Genomic DNA, 15,332 nt, shown 5'->3' with positions numbered 1-15,332 from the left:
CTCTATCCCGAGCCTCTCCGAAGACCTAGTCACAACACATATAAAACATCCTTTAATGCTAACCAATCCAAAACCACTTCCCGGGACCAATCCCACACTCTCGGAATCCCAAAATTCCTAAAACAATACATCGGGAACATCCCCCGAACCCCCGGAGCAAAAGCCCAAAATTACAAAATTCCTTGTTCTGAAAATAGCCTAGCGCCGCGGCGCTCCTTCGCGAACCCAGAAATCTGGGTTTTCCCCTGCGTTTTTCCCGAGCCAAAACAACTCCAATTCAACCCAAACAAGTAGCTAAGCCCCAAAATCAATTTAAAACCCCAGATGAACCCTCTAACAACCTATAAACATAAAAAACAAACTCAATTACACAATCACACCCAAAATCCACTCTTGAGTTTCAAATTTCAGAAGTTCAAACCATGGCTTCTAAAACATAATCCAAAGCTTAAAAACTGCAAACCACACTTCTAAAATCTTAAACCACACTAGGTATGAAATTTAAACATGCTAAGGATTCATACCTCAATCAAAACTCAGCTTGAACTCTTCTCAATTCCAGCTTCAAGCCCACTTTCCTTTTGATTATCCTACTGAATTTCCAAGTAAAACCAGCTGTATTTCCTTTTGGTTCCCACACTTAGTCTCTGTAAATTCAAGCTTAATTTCAACAAAGACAGAGCACAAATTCTTACCTTTGATCAATCCTTGCTTAAATTCGAATTTGGTTGCCTCAAACTCCCTTAATTCCCTCCTAGGTTTCAAGAATTCACCTTCCTTCTTGCTTCCCTTCCTTTCTAGCCCTTTCTCCAAATTCAGCATAAACCCAATTCTAGCTAAGTGTTATACGTGAATCATTATCCCTTCAGCTGAAGCTTATCTACCCTTAGCCAAATGACCATCTTACGCCTCATAGTAATCCTTTCCTAACTAAACCTCAAGGCCCTTTTTTTGTCATTTCATTTCTATTACTATTCTACCACTTTCCATTACACTTGTTACTCTCAGCAGTACTAATGGTTACTCAGGTTACCCAATCACCAATAGCCATTAACCACTAATTCTCAATTCAACTTACGAAATTCCCAAAATACCCCTAGGCTCCTCCCGAGCCAGGTATTTAATCCCGTTGTGACTTTTAAGTTAACTAGCTCCCTAGGACCGTCAGGAACTATTTCTTAGTCATCTTTGCAAGGAACTATTTCTTTTCATTCCCAAAACTTTACTTCCACTATTTAATTTAATGTGGTAAAGTCTCATTTTTAAACTTTTGCCCTAAGTTGAGTTTTTTACAAAAACCCTTAAATTATTGTTCACGTATTATGTGTCATAAGGATGGGAACTAGGGGAAAGTCTCTCTTCAAAACTTGTTTTATGTTAAGAGAACTAACCTCCCAAAAATCACTTTTTGTTAAGGTTCGAAATTACTATTTTTTTAGTTTTTAGGGAAAATTTAGAAAAATCCTTTCTCTTAAACTGTGACTCAATTTTCTCTACAATTTTACAGAGGTCCTTATGCACATCTTAATTAATTCCCTTCAAAATTTCATAATTTTTGGGATGGCAAAACCCATTCAAATATTCAAAGCAATCTAGGAAGTGCCTGTTGCCCATAATTTTTTCCCAGTCTTTAAGTTCCTTAAAAATTTCAATTTTTTTGGAGTAATAAAACCCATTCAAATATTTGAAGCAATCTGGGCAGTGCTTGCTGCCCAGAAGTTTTGTTTCAAATTTTAGGGCAAACTTTGAAAATTTGTTGCTCTTAAACCATTATACATTTTCCTCTACAATCTTACAATGACCCTTATACTTGTCTAAACTAACATCCTACCAAAATTCATAGATTTTAGATTAGTAAAACTCGTTCAAAAGTCAAAAAAATCTGGGCAATGCATGCTGCCCAGAAATTTTCCAGATTTACATCAAAATGCCAAAAAGTGCATAACTTGGGTTTAAAAATACCTTTTAACGATTTTCAAAAGCCTAACCTTAAGTGCTCACAAAGAACTATGCAACTACACAACTTATTTTCCCAAACAGGGCAGTAGAATTCGATCTGATCCGTTGGAAGCCTGACCACGAATTTTGGCAGCATGCATTTTTACACAAACTTAACAACAACAAGCATTTCTAGCATAAAACTAGCCACATGCATGCATGAAAATCATCAAATCACACAATCTCAACCTTAAGCATAAAATAAGCTTAAAAAACCGTCAAAATAACCTATACAACCAGATCTACAAATATTAATACAAAACTCAAAGAATAACCATATATTTCTACCTTTTGATAGTTATTGCTTGGAGATGTGTTTCCTTAGCTTCTCAAAACTTCCCCTTGTGCTCTACACTCTCAAACCGAGCCCTAAAGTCCCACATGCAGATTTTTAAGAAAGAATTAAGGTAGAAAGACTTATATGAGGGACAAGAACATGCAAACTACAAACATCTCTTACCTTGCTTTTACTTGATCACCAAAGTGCTCAACCTTTGAGATCCAACTAGTACAAGCTTCCCTTGAACCCTAGAACACAAGATCAATTCCATGCATGGCTGTTAGATCACATGCATAATAAACCTTTAGGGTTTCGGGTTTGAAGAGGAAAATGGAAGAGAAGATGAATGAGGTTTCGAAACTTACACTAGACAAGGTTTCTCTTGAGCTTCTCCCTTCTTCAATGGGGATTAGTGTAGTTGGATTATGGAGAAAAATTTTCAGCAATGGAGGATTTTAGAGCTTAAGGTTTCAGGTTTGGGAGAGGAAAATGGAAGAGAGAATGTTTTTTGAGAGAAAAGAACTTTTGTGAGAGAAATAGGTCTTTACTTGTGAGTGGAGTAAGACTATTACTCTTCACCTAGGGTATGTGTCCTAGGCTCTTGAGAGCCCTAGGACCTAGCCTTGCCGCCCACCACTCTCGCTCTCCTCCCTTGGAAAAGACATTTATGCCCTCGCTCATTTTTACCTCTCTCCTAAGACACTCAAGGGCCCTTTGGTAATTTTGCTTATCTAAAATTCCCTAAATTTTTACCTTATCGTTTTTAAATCTCCAAGCTTAATTAATTAAATTAAATTTGACTTAAAAATAAAATTTGTCACATATCACAAAATGTTGGCAATTTTATCAAATTGACCAAAATACCCTTAGAGGCCAAAGCAAGAAATTTTTATTCTTAGGCCCGGTTGATTGGAATTTAAACCTCAGTCTTTTTTCTTAAATTTATTGGCTCGACTATAAATTCCTAGTTGCCAAAATATTTTTATGTCATAGAATTTCCTATTTTACCTAATCCAAGAATTTTCCACTATTAGGGTTTGCCCCTCGGTCTGAGACCAATTTTTCTTTGCATAGGCCTAAACCCTTTACCAGATTATCACAATGACTATAAAATTCACGAAATAACACAATTTCATATAATATTATTTATCAAAATAATATTCCATACAATTCTTCATCGACTTGAACTGGCTACTAACGAGTGTTCAAAACTCGGGATTTCACAGCTTACAATTTTGTAGATCTTGAAAAAAATATGAACAATTCATAAACCCAAAACACCATATAATGAACGACTCTTAAGAACAAACATTCATCAAAATAAACAACCATCCATTCATTACATATTACAACAATATAAGAATGCATATTAGATTATACCCACACAACAATTAATGTATGCAGAGATTAATGACCGCTCTCGTACCAATTGTTGGTAACTGGTTTACCATGTGCGCAACGGAAAGCATGGGGTGGTGGGCCCATAGAGGTGGGCCCATAGATTTCAAAAAAAAAAATTAAACAATCTTTAAATAACTGTTCCATTAATATGCAAAACATTAATCAAATAGAAAGAAAAAAAATAAGGATTTACCAGTTATAGAACAATCAAGAATCCTTGCTATCTTTTAGTAACTCCAACGAACATCAAATCCAAAGCAGCTTTTGAATACTCAGACCAAAATCTTCCAAGATGTATCTCTACACCTCAAGACATGCATGGGCACATAGAGTAATGGTGGGAAAATTTATGATTCACAAGATGTACTTAACTCATGAGATCTTGGAAAATTATGTCTAAGACAGTTTTCAGGGATAGAAAAGAATATTACGTTATATTTTTCTCTATGTGGAAAGCTTAGAATTTTCTCTCTAGAATATTCTCTCAGTTAAGCGTATCCTCATTATGAAAACAATTTCTATCTGATTGATTTATAAAATAATTAATTAAATTTTAAAATTCAAATTATAAATTAATTATTAAATAATTAAATAAATAAAAGAAATATCCAATACTCATTCTTGGACCTTGTTAACATGCCAACTACACTACATGCACTATAGTTGGAGTGTAACACATCCCTTATTCCAACAACTTTCTTTTAATTATTATTTATTCAAAAAAATATAAACCTCATAACTTATCTTATCAGATTAATTAAAGAATAAACATCATTTCAAATTCAAATCCAATTTGACAGAAATATCTTTTCAAATTATTTAAATAAATAAAACTAATTAATTCAAAATTAATTATCTTAATTATTTAAATGCTATAATCGAAAATTCCACTTTATTTAAAAAATAATTTTTGAAAAATATATTAATTAATTTATTAATTTTGAAAATTAATATATTAATGAATTAATTTATCTCAATTACATATTTGATTGTGAAGAACAAACTCCTTCCAAATATGTCATTTTCCTAATTCTTCCAAATTTCAACTCTTACCTTGAATAGTGTTGATAGAGTCATCTCGTGGACCTATGGACCTATAATTTCAAGCTCCAATAAATTTAGATTATTAATTAAAATTATTTAATATAATGACCTTAATTTATTAATCTCAATATTATTCTACTAAAAATATGAGAATGCATTCTTGTAATTAGAGACATTTATTTATTGAGTACTTTTAAATATATAAAAAGTGTCCATCGGTTTAATCACTACATACAATTCATTCCTCTATTAATGATTCATAATTAAAGTAGGAATTAATTACCGTTTAACATCTTTAATTATATCTTGTTTCCTTAAGTTCCATTAACTTTACTAGTGAAAGTTCATTCATAAACTAATTTATGAATTTGAGCTCAATGTCCTTTCAGTTCCAAAAGCCAACCCTTAAGAAAAACATTATTCAATTTCTCTCGGAAAGGTATAGGTTCAATATCTGTATATTATGTCCCCAATCATTTACATCAATGAGTTTCCAAAACAAAGTTTTCATAATGATCATTTGACAAACCATCACGAGTGAATTAAAGAACTCATATGACATAAACAAGAGTTCATAATAACTTCAGGATTAAGATCAATTTGTATATGGTCATCTTATTGATATGTTAAATTAATACTTATAGAGTAAATAATATTATTAAGTATTAAAAACATATCAGGTCTCGTTCATATATAAGCTCTTTATACAAAGTACCTCCACTAAGATATCCTACTACATCAGTAATTAGAATCTAGATTACATGTATCCATAATACTAGTGAACCGTAATTACAGTATTTAATCCAAATATTCCATATAACTTTATTTTACTGCGAACTATTTAAATTTGTTCCCTACAATCTTAATCCTCTCATACCAATACAAGATTGTAGTCAGAATAACGAATGGAATTTCTTATATTCATATAATAATAATAATAATAATAATAAATAAATATAAGATAAAATTCATTTCAATTATTATTTCATAAAACATTGTTCAGTACATATGCTTTAAATGACACTAATTCCAACAAAGTTGCCTCGAGGCCCTAATCATATTTCACGGTGTTGTACTAATAATGGAGACTGTAATGGTAAAAAACTAAGCATTATTTCTACAGTCGTATCAAGCCCAATAAGATAGACAGTCGATTCAGGCTTGGCCAAAGTGACATGGAGTCCGTGTCACTGGGGCACTTAAGGGCCAAGGTAATCAGACGAGTTAACTAGGCCCAAGCCACAAAATAAGCACACATTCATATCATAGGCAAAAACAAATAACTTAACTCGCACCCAGGCCTAAAAATACCTAGTCAACCAAATGTGTCAAAGAAGAAGAAGTCAGGAGGAATGAGACAAGAGGGACGTTATCCAGCTGGCGAGATTCCAGGGTGAGACCTGGGAGCAAGTTAAGAGGAACATCACCTCAGAAATCTCTATAAGAAAAATGAGAGGGAGACCTCAGGTTAAGAGGATATCGAATACTGAAACCAATAATTCATACTGAGCAAACCTGACGAGTCTACTGACCCATTCATCGCCCTTAAGCTCCACTGTCACCATTGTTTATTTTACTTATTGTTTATCATTATTGGTTTCTTTGCATATTTCTCCATCTTATTATTCTCTAGCAATCTGACTGACTAAAGCGTCAGAGTCCCTTTGGATGACTCCCCACCAGTGCTCCCAATTGAAGTCTTGCCCCTCTCTTTGTTCTTGACAGGTTGTTGGTCCTGTTTATTCAATTGTATAAATTCACCTCAACAATTTGGTGCCCACCATGGGGCCCTAGCAATTTGACAATCGACGTGGCTGAGACACCCAATCTGGTCGCCCAGCTCGCTGCCCTTACTTCCCAAATGAATGAGGATTCCGAGAAAATGAGGAGGCTCGAAGCTGAGAATGCTGACCTGCTCGTACGAATGGAGGCCATGTCCTCTCAGGCTACTGAGGTTCAGCCATCCCGCTTTTGAGGTCCAATTATCCCGATGCAACGTTTGGGTGACTTCACCCCTATCTCTAACAGTGATGGACCGAGTCAAACAAATCCATCACCTTTGGTAAGGAACTATCAAACTCCACCTACTATGCCTAACATGCAAAATCCTATTGTCAATGCAGGTGAACAAGTAACCATGAATGAACATGGACACTCATCTGCCCCCAGACAATAGCAGACTCCAAGAGTTAGCCAGCCAATCCCTATTAATGGACAACAGCAGACACCAGGAATTGATGAGAGCAAACAACAACAAGCCATGGGAGTCGGTCAGCCTGCCTTTGGACGAAGTTAGCTAGCCACTACTGAGCCAGCAGACCAACCCATCATCAGTTCCATTCCACCTCCTAACTTTGGATTGGCTCTCAAATTGGATGAGATGGAGGCACTTATCCAGCGGGTTCTCAGGATGTCGGCTCTGATAAAGAAAGTACAGCAAGTTCCTATGCTGATTCCTCGTTCATTGATGATATAGCGATGGTCGAGATGCCTAAGAAGTTAAACTTCCCTCACATGAAGATATTCAATGGGACGTCTAACGTTGATGACCACGTCGACCAATATAGGCAGAGGATATTCATGGTGGCCATCCCTCGTGACAAGAGGGAAGCTTGCATGTGTAAAGGGTTTGGTTCTAGTCGGATTGGACCAAGTTTCCAGTGGTACACTAATTTACTTAATAATTCAATTTCTAATTTTGCACAATTAATTGACACTTTTGTTGAGCAATTTTCCAGTAACAGGAAACTCGAGAAGTCTGCAAAAGGCTTGTATGTCATAGTCTAGCGGCGTGGTGAGCCTCTTCGAGACTACGTAGGTCGTTTCAACAAGGTGAAGGTATCCATTACCAACTATAATCAGGACACATCCATCTCAGCTTTATGGAAAGGGCTCCACTACAACTTAGACTTGTACAAGGGAGTTATCAAGTACCCTTGCAAGACAAGGGAAGAAGTCCTCGCCAAGGCCTGGGCACAGATCAAATGGGAGGAGGAAGAAGCAAACCATTATCGCTCCTCCCCATGGAAGGACTCTCGAAGAGACTGAAGGGTGGACAGACAGCAGAGTAACAGACGATCCGACTCATACCCATATCTTAACAGGCCTAAGAACAAAAGAAAGGAGTATAGATTGTCATCTGAGAGATGCCCCTGAGATGAACCAAAAATACCAGAGTACAACCTATCTATATCACCTATTGAAGCTGTAGTGACATTAAATGGGCTTGGAGACAGAGTGAGGTGGCCCAAAAAAATTAGAACACCAGCCGACCAGAGGGACAAAACCAAGTGGTTTGACTTCCATGCTGATCATGGCCACCGGACAGATGAATGCATTGCCTTGAAACTCAAAGTATCAAACTTGCTGAAACGCAGACACCTGACTAAACTTTTGACAATTCAAGCGGCCAGAAAGAGCTGACTCCACCACTACAAGAAAAAATACTTTCAATAAGAACGAAAAAGTATTATCAATTACATACCATAACACGTTTTGATGTGTTAAGGAAAGCGATGTTATCGTAGGTCAGAGCACTTTGTATAACACTTTTCCATAGTTACAGAAAAGTATTATAGTATAGTCTATGATAACACTTTTGTTGTATTATTTTAATAAATGGATAAGTGCTTCCTTGTGCTATTTGTAATAGTTTATATAACACATCTTGCCACTTATAAAGTAGTATTCACTACAAGAAAAAATGCTTTTAATAACACCGAAAATGTGTTATCAAAACATACGATAACACTTTCTGATGTGTTAAGACTGACTATGTTATCGTAGGTCAGGGTACTTTACATAACACTTTATCAGTGTTATACAGATGTGTTATTGTAATGTCAATGATAACACACTTTCTGTGTTATTTTAATATATAGATAAGTGTTTAATTATGTTATTTAAAGTCGATTATATAATACATTTCAATACTTATAAATTTGTGTTATACTACACTTTAGTATAACACTTCTTTTGTGTTATACTACAATTTAGTATAACACATTTTTTGTGTTATACTACACTTTAGCATAACACATATTTTGTGTTATACTACACTTTAGTATAACACATTTTTTGTGTTATATAATGAAGTTTACATAAAAAATTCTTTACTTATAAAAAGTGTTATTGTAATAGATATTATAACACATTTTCGTATTATTTTAATATTTAGATAAGTTTAAATTCTCATTATATATTCATTTATATAACACTAATTTATTCTATTATATTTTTATTTTTTATTTATATAATTAAAATTAGCTTTCTAATATATACTAGCATCATCAAATGAACTTGATTTTCAAATAACAAAAAGTAAAAAGCATTCAACATTATATTAACAATCCACAAATTAGTTCAAAACATTTAACACTGTCATCAAATTATATTATAGCTCTCAGGAGACAAAAACCCGAAAACTTAAACCAATAAATCTTAAATCACATGGTAAAAAACATTATCACATTATCGCATATAAAGTGCATCCTAATGACCAAATATCAACTCTCTCATCGATATCTGCATTACTTGGACAATCCCACAACTCAGGAGCTCGAAAAGGTGCTGAACAATGCTCAGATGCCCATTCCTACACAACAAGCAATGAGTACACCATCAATACAAGTACGAAATATTTAATGAAAGATGAAATCTATGTCCATTCCTCCATTACTTTGGCATATTCTAACAATAGGAACTTTTAAATTGTACAAATTAAAAATTCAAACATTTTGTAATTTGATAAGTTTTTTAAATGAGGCTATCCAAACAGTAACTAAAAATGCAAAAACTTTATAGAAAACCTCAAAACATGAACACATGTCAAGTCTTCACAAATATGCCATTAATTAAAAAAATTAAATATTTTTTTATCTCTTAAGACTATGAAAAAATAAACAACACTTTACCTTAATCTGTCTTCTCAGAATTCCTTCAACTTCAATAAACTTATTTTCATGATCATCCCAGTCACAAACACACTGGAGAGTATCACAAATGCAAATATCAGATTAGATAAACCAACAGCAAAATTCATGTATCTAAATTCATTCCAAACCTCTATTAAAAAAAAATCATACCAGAATTCACAATAAGCCATCAAAACTCCACCAAAAACTTGTTCAGATCTAAATAAGAAATAATCAAACAATGCTTCATTTGCTTACACCCTATTACACAAAGAAACACCCTATTACTAAAAGATACAGGGTAAATTTATTAACAAGAGGGACCTGAAATTCAAATTTAGGTACTGTAGTATTAAAAGACACCATCACAATTAGACTTTTAAAGTCAAAAGACTACATGACTTTTTCAATAATATTGAAAATAAACCAAGCAAGAAAGAGAAAAATTATTTAAAAAAATTTGCAATCATTTTCGCACTTGTTTGTTAATTTCCATTAAGAAATACTGGCTCAAGAGTCAGCAACAGGCTACTATTCCAACCATAACCTTAGCCCTTAAATGACAGGAGTACAGGACTAACAAACCAGATCAATGCAATCATTTATGGTTCACCATCTAAATTCATTTCCAGACAACAGTTTTTCAAAGAAGAAACCAGGATAACACTCAGGAATAATGAAGAAAACTTTATGTTAGGCAATTCATGTTGCAAACTAAATGAAACAAGCAACGAGTACAAATGTCAAAAATACAAGAATCAAGATGAAAGTATAAACAGCACTAACATTAGAAATAATAAAAGTAACTGAGACACTACTAAAGATAAAAAAGACAAGCTAAAAAACATACCCAATTTCCCTCACAGAATGTCTCAAAGCAGCTCTGGCTTCGCTAGGCTTCCCTTCCTTCCATTTTTCCATCTCTCGAACCTAAAAGATGCAATATCATTAGAAGGATGGAATGGATAATAGAAACAAATCATTTAATCCCAAAACAAATTTAAAAGTTTACCTTACTTTAAATTCTAAGCTCAAATATATACTAACCTTCCATTTAAACCTATCATCCAGCATGCTTTTCTGAGCATCTGTTAGCTTCCCAACATACCTCCATACATCCTCACCTAATGGGGAAAAAAAGGTCATTAACAGTTAACAATAAAATATTAAAATTAAACAGATAAAATCTAATTGCATTCACTGTAAACAACAACTAATACAACGCAACTTACAAAATAAATTACAAACTAAGAAAACTTAGCCCCACAAAACAGGCGGAAAGAAAATGGAATGTCTCAAATGAACAATAAATAAAAATTCAAAATCTTAAACAAGTTTGAAAATACTTTAAAATCTTGAAATCATGACATACCAAGAATCTTATATCCAGTGGCAAGAGTAGTCAAAGCAGCTTTTCTAATTTCACCATCTCTTTCTACTATCAAGCTTGCAACAATTTGCAAGGATTTTAACTGCCCACTAATCTGTCAAGAGAATAGATGTTAGCGTCCTCTATTTCTACCTAGTTCGTCCAAAATAGGGTAAGCTTCTCTCTCGAGGTCCGCCACACTGGAATCCAATTTTCCTTCTGAGAGCTCCATACTGAAACAAAAGAAAACCAGACACTAAAGAGCCATTAAGCTCTTACCTTCATATAAAGCATAATCAAGGAGACACTAAAGTTTGATCTATGAATGAAAAATGTTGTTGCACCATAAAACTGGAAACAACAAGAAACAAAAAAGAAAAAAAACAAGCTCAGTAATTCCAGAAAAGAAAAGATTAAAACACATCATAACAATTAAAAGATGACTTTTAAGATAGCTTTTTCAAACCCCAAAGGAAGTAGGGAAAGAGAGGGGGGTAGGTAAGTTTACAATAAGGAAATCAAGAGAAAAAAGGTATGTGCAGAAATAAATTAAGTAAGAAAATTGGAATGCATCATAGCATAAATAGAAATGTGTCACTAGGAAGGTAAGGACTAAGAATTATCTAATAGCATTACAGTAAAAGAACCAAACAGGTAGATAACAGATAAAAGCATGTTTAACAACACATGTTAACTTTTTAAACCATGTCCTTTGCTACACACAATGAAACAGGGCACAATGAACTCATTTTAATGTGTAAGCTGATTTTATAACTTCTTTTATTGATTAATTTTGTTCCCGAGTCCCCTAGATGGCTGCTATGAATTGGATCAAAACTAAGCTTAGAAAACATAGAAACTTTAAAAATTTTGATAGCCCCTATAATATACAAGCAAACAGAGCAAAGTCAACCTAGACATACTTTGGCATCAATGAGTTATCATAAAGGTTTATTTTAACGAGATTACAAATGATGGTAATAAGCATTATTACACAGAAAATAATTCTATAAACAATGAAAAGAAGAATTCACCTATCACAAAATCGGAGGCTAAGATCTGTCAGGGACTTGCAATTCTCTCCAACAGCTACAATTCCTCTGTTTCCAATCTATAACCACAAAGAAGGATATATATGCTGTCACAAATAATTCACATGGTAACTACCAGACCGACCACTAAAAGAAAACTTTTTAACAGAAGTCAATCAAATACATCATATAAACAATGAAGCATTCTTTAGTAACAATGATACGGTATTAAATATGGAAGAGTGAGTAAAGAGAATCAAAATTCTACTCTGCTAATACCATTAAAACCAAACACTTAAAACACTGTCTCTAAGAGAAACACATAAAACACTGTCTCTAAGAATCATTATTAATTATTCATTTATTTTTATTTCTGATTAAAAAAATACAAAACATAGGGAATTTATAGATAATTATTAATATATATATGATGAATTTTCTAAGAATATAGTCACTGGTCTGGTCTTATAGCAATGATATATAAAGTAATCCATGGTCAAATTTAATGAACAAGTTAAATCTGATTATTATTTTGCTGATAAATTGAACCAGTGACTAATACAATTTAAAGAAGTACACATATATACTAAAATGATATAGTCCCATCATTTTTTATGACTTTGCAGTAAAAAATAAGAAGTTGAATTCAACTGGGGGGGTCAGAAACTCTGAACTTGGTAGAAACTCAAGTAATACCAGGATATTCAATACTGATTAAACACCAAAACACCAAATATACTGATTACATATATAAGATCATCAAATATATTTCAAACACCAAATCAAAATATATATTACTGATTAAAAATAAGCAACAAAACCAAAAACTTGGAACGACTAAGAAAATATAAGAACAACATATTTGCAAATAAAAGAAAAACTATGGTAAAACTTCCAACTTTCTCTAAATCTAGAACAAGAAATCACAAATATATACAGCTATTCGACAATTATATTATAAAGAAGGAAAAGGAATATGGGAAATAGACTAAAATAGAGAGAATGAGAGTGAAATGCAAAAAAAAAATAGTGATGGAAAAAGAGACTTCCTGGACCCTTCTTCACTAAAAAAAGCAATTAACTTTTCAGCTTCATTACCTACTAATTTGGTATGCATAATCAACCCAAGAAAGTCACGTCATGTCAACCACGCAAAAAAATCCCAATTCCCAGATTAGATATCAGATTATATACTCCCATTCAATCCAATGTGAATAAATGAATTATGAAACAAAAACAAACCCAGATCAAAGCAAACCCACCAAAACAGAAAAAGAAATCTACTTTACCAATTATGATAGAATGGAAAAATAGTGGAAACTCTACACACACATATACATATATATTTAAAGATTCAAAGATGTTCAGTAGACAATCAAGAGACTATGAGTGTAGTACCTGGTGATAAGGCCCAAAGCTACTCTCTTCCACTTCTAAAACTACACCTGAGCTTTATATATGATAATTTAATCTTCCTCTGCCAAAAAAAGTAAATGAACAGATTAATTTATATAATAGTAGTCAAAACAAAGAAGAGTTATATATATAATATATCTATAGAACTTAGAAAAACAGAGAGATTAAACTCATGCCTAAATAAAGCTTATAAGTGTATATATATATATATTAGAATATTATTAATTATAAATCCACTTTTTTTGTCATTCTATTAGGCATTTTTTCAAACATCTTGAGTGCATAAGAAATAAAAAACTGAGCAAAATGTGTAAATGAAACCAAATGAATCTTCTCACTTTTCTTAATTAGCAAAATAATACAAGCAACTCAGTCCAATCTAAGCCTGTGAAGGAGAAGTGAGAAGAGTAAATAATTATCTATAGAACTAGAAATTGAGAGAGAAATAATAGTACCTGCATGTATGTATTGGGGCCTAGGTTCTCAAAGCTCCCTTAGAATCCAACAAACAATAAATTAAGTAATAGAAAACGTTACGAAGACAATAAGAAATATGAACCCCAACACAATATTAGTTTCTTATCTTCAATTGATATTACATATTACTTTTCTGTTAGTCTATGAACAAACAAAATATAGAACCATTAGCTTCTATTTATTACTTTTATGCATATGGATAAGAGGAATCTAATTAACAATGCAAAGATTAACTTTACTCGAATTGAACTACACATTTACAATGGACAATGTCAAACTTTTTTTTCCCATGGCGATCGGAAAAGGAGAATTTCTTTAAGACCCACAAATCATATTGACAGAAAATTTCAGTTAGCTTTTAAAGTATTTGATATTTCAAATTTCATTATCCTCAAAATAACAAACTATAGAATGTTTTTTTAGCCCAGAAAATAATCTTAATGGAGAATTTTTTTTTTCTAAATGAGAATTAAAGTTCTTAATCAGTGTGAATAATTCATAAAATTTAGTTTAGTTTAGAAAATTCATTAAAAAAAAAAAAAAAAAGACACCAGTTAGAGTGTCTTTGACTGTTTGACAGTCCAAAACCACAATGGCACTTACAAGACCTGATGAAATTTGTTCACAAATACATATATCAAAATTATAACAGCACATACATCACCCTTCCCCATTTTGCCTAAGGTATAAACCAATAGTCTCTAATAGCCAGACTTGTTATTTCTTCTTGTTGTTGTTTTGCTATATTGGTTAAGAAAAAAAGAATCATGGTACACGACATACATTTTGCTTTACTTAAAAAACTTCTCACCTTGTCTGCATGGTATGTACTGTATAATATATCTGACCATAACCCTTGTCACCCTCCAACTCTATCACTTTTGAATGCCTCTAGTTTCTCCAACGAAAGCCATCACCACCTGCATTCAAACACTTTAATTTAAGCTATAATAATTCAGAAATAATCATATTAAAGAAAGCATAGCAAAATCTTCCATAGATCAAGCAATAAGACTTTCCCAGTGAAATGAAAGTTTGTAAAGAGAGTTTTTTCAGCTCTGTTTTCAACCTATTGAACAAAATTTTCAGCTTGTGACATTCTATAGATAAAGTAGACATCAATAGATATAACATCCTGATTAATGTTTATGAACAGGCTAGATTTTTTGACAGAATGGAAGAGCTCTTCCAAGTGAGCCTGATTGTAACATGAACCTCTCTCGTCTTGGGGCCTATTCTAGAAAGAAACTATACACAAGATGCTTATAAATTTTTGAAGAAATTCCAAAGCTATTCTTTCATCATGTTTAATTTTTGAATTTTTAAAAGAAAAAGAACAAAAGAATGGTTGGTTTTTTGTTTAAAGTGTTCAGTACAACAAAGAAAGGGTGGTTCAGTCTCTT

The 15,332-nt window shown here is 32.9% G+C and overlaps 1 long non-coding RNA gene across 1 annotated transcript; it reads right to left on the bottom strand.

Moving 5' to 3' along the window:
• Positions 1 to 12,032: 12,032 nt before the first annotated feature.
• LOC133816608 (uncharacterized) lies at positions 12,033 to 13,965 on the bottom strand. Its single transcript, XR_009885368.1, has 3 exons — positions 13,908 to 13,965; positions 13,435 to 13,513; positions 12,033 to 12,116 (listed from the first exon to the last, which is right to left on the bottom strand). It is a non-coding gene; the product is annotated as an uncharacterized LOC133816608 (long non-coding RNA).
• Between the last annotated feature and the right edge of the window lie 1,367 nt (positions 13,966 to 15,332).

This window comes from Humulus lupulus, chromosome 2 (assembly GCF_963169125.1).
Source record: "Humulus lupulus chromosome 2, drHumLupu1.1, whole genome shotgun sequence".
NCBI lineage: Eukaryota > Viridiplantae > Streptophyta > Magnoliopsida > Rosales > Cannabaceae > Humulus > Humulus lupulus.
This window is presented reverse-complemented; position numbering and strand designations above follow the sequence as displayed.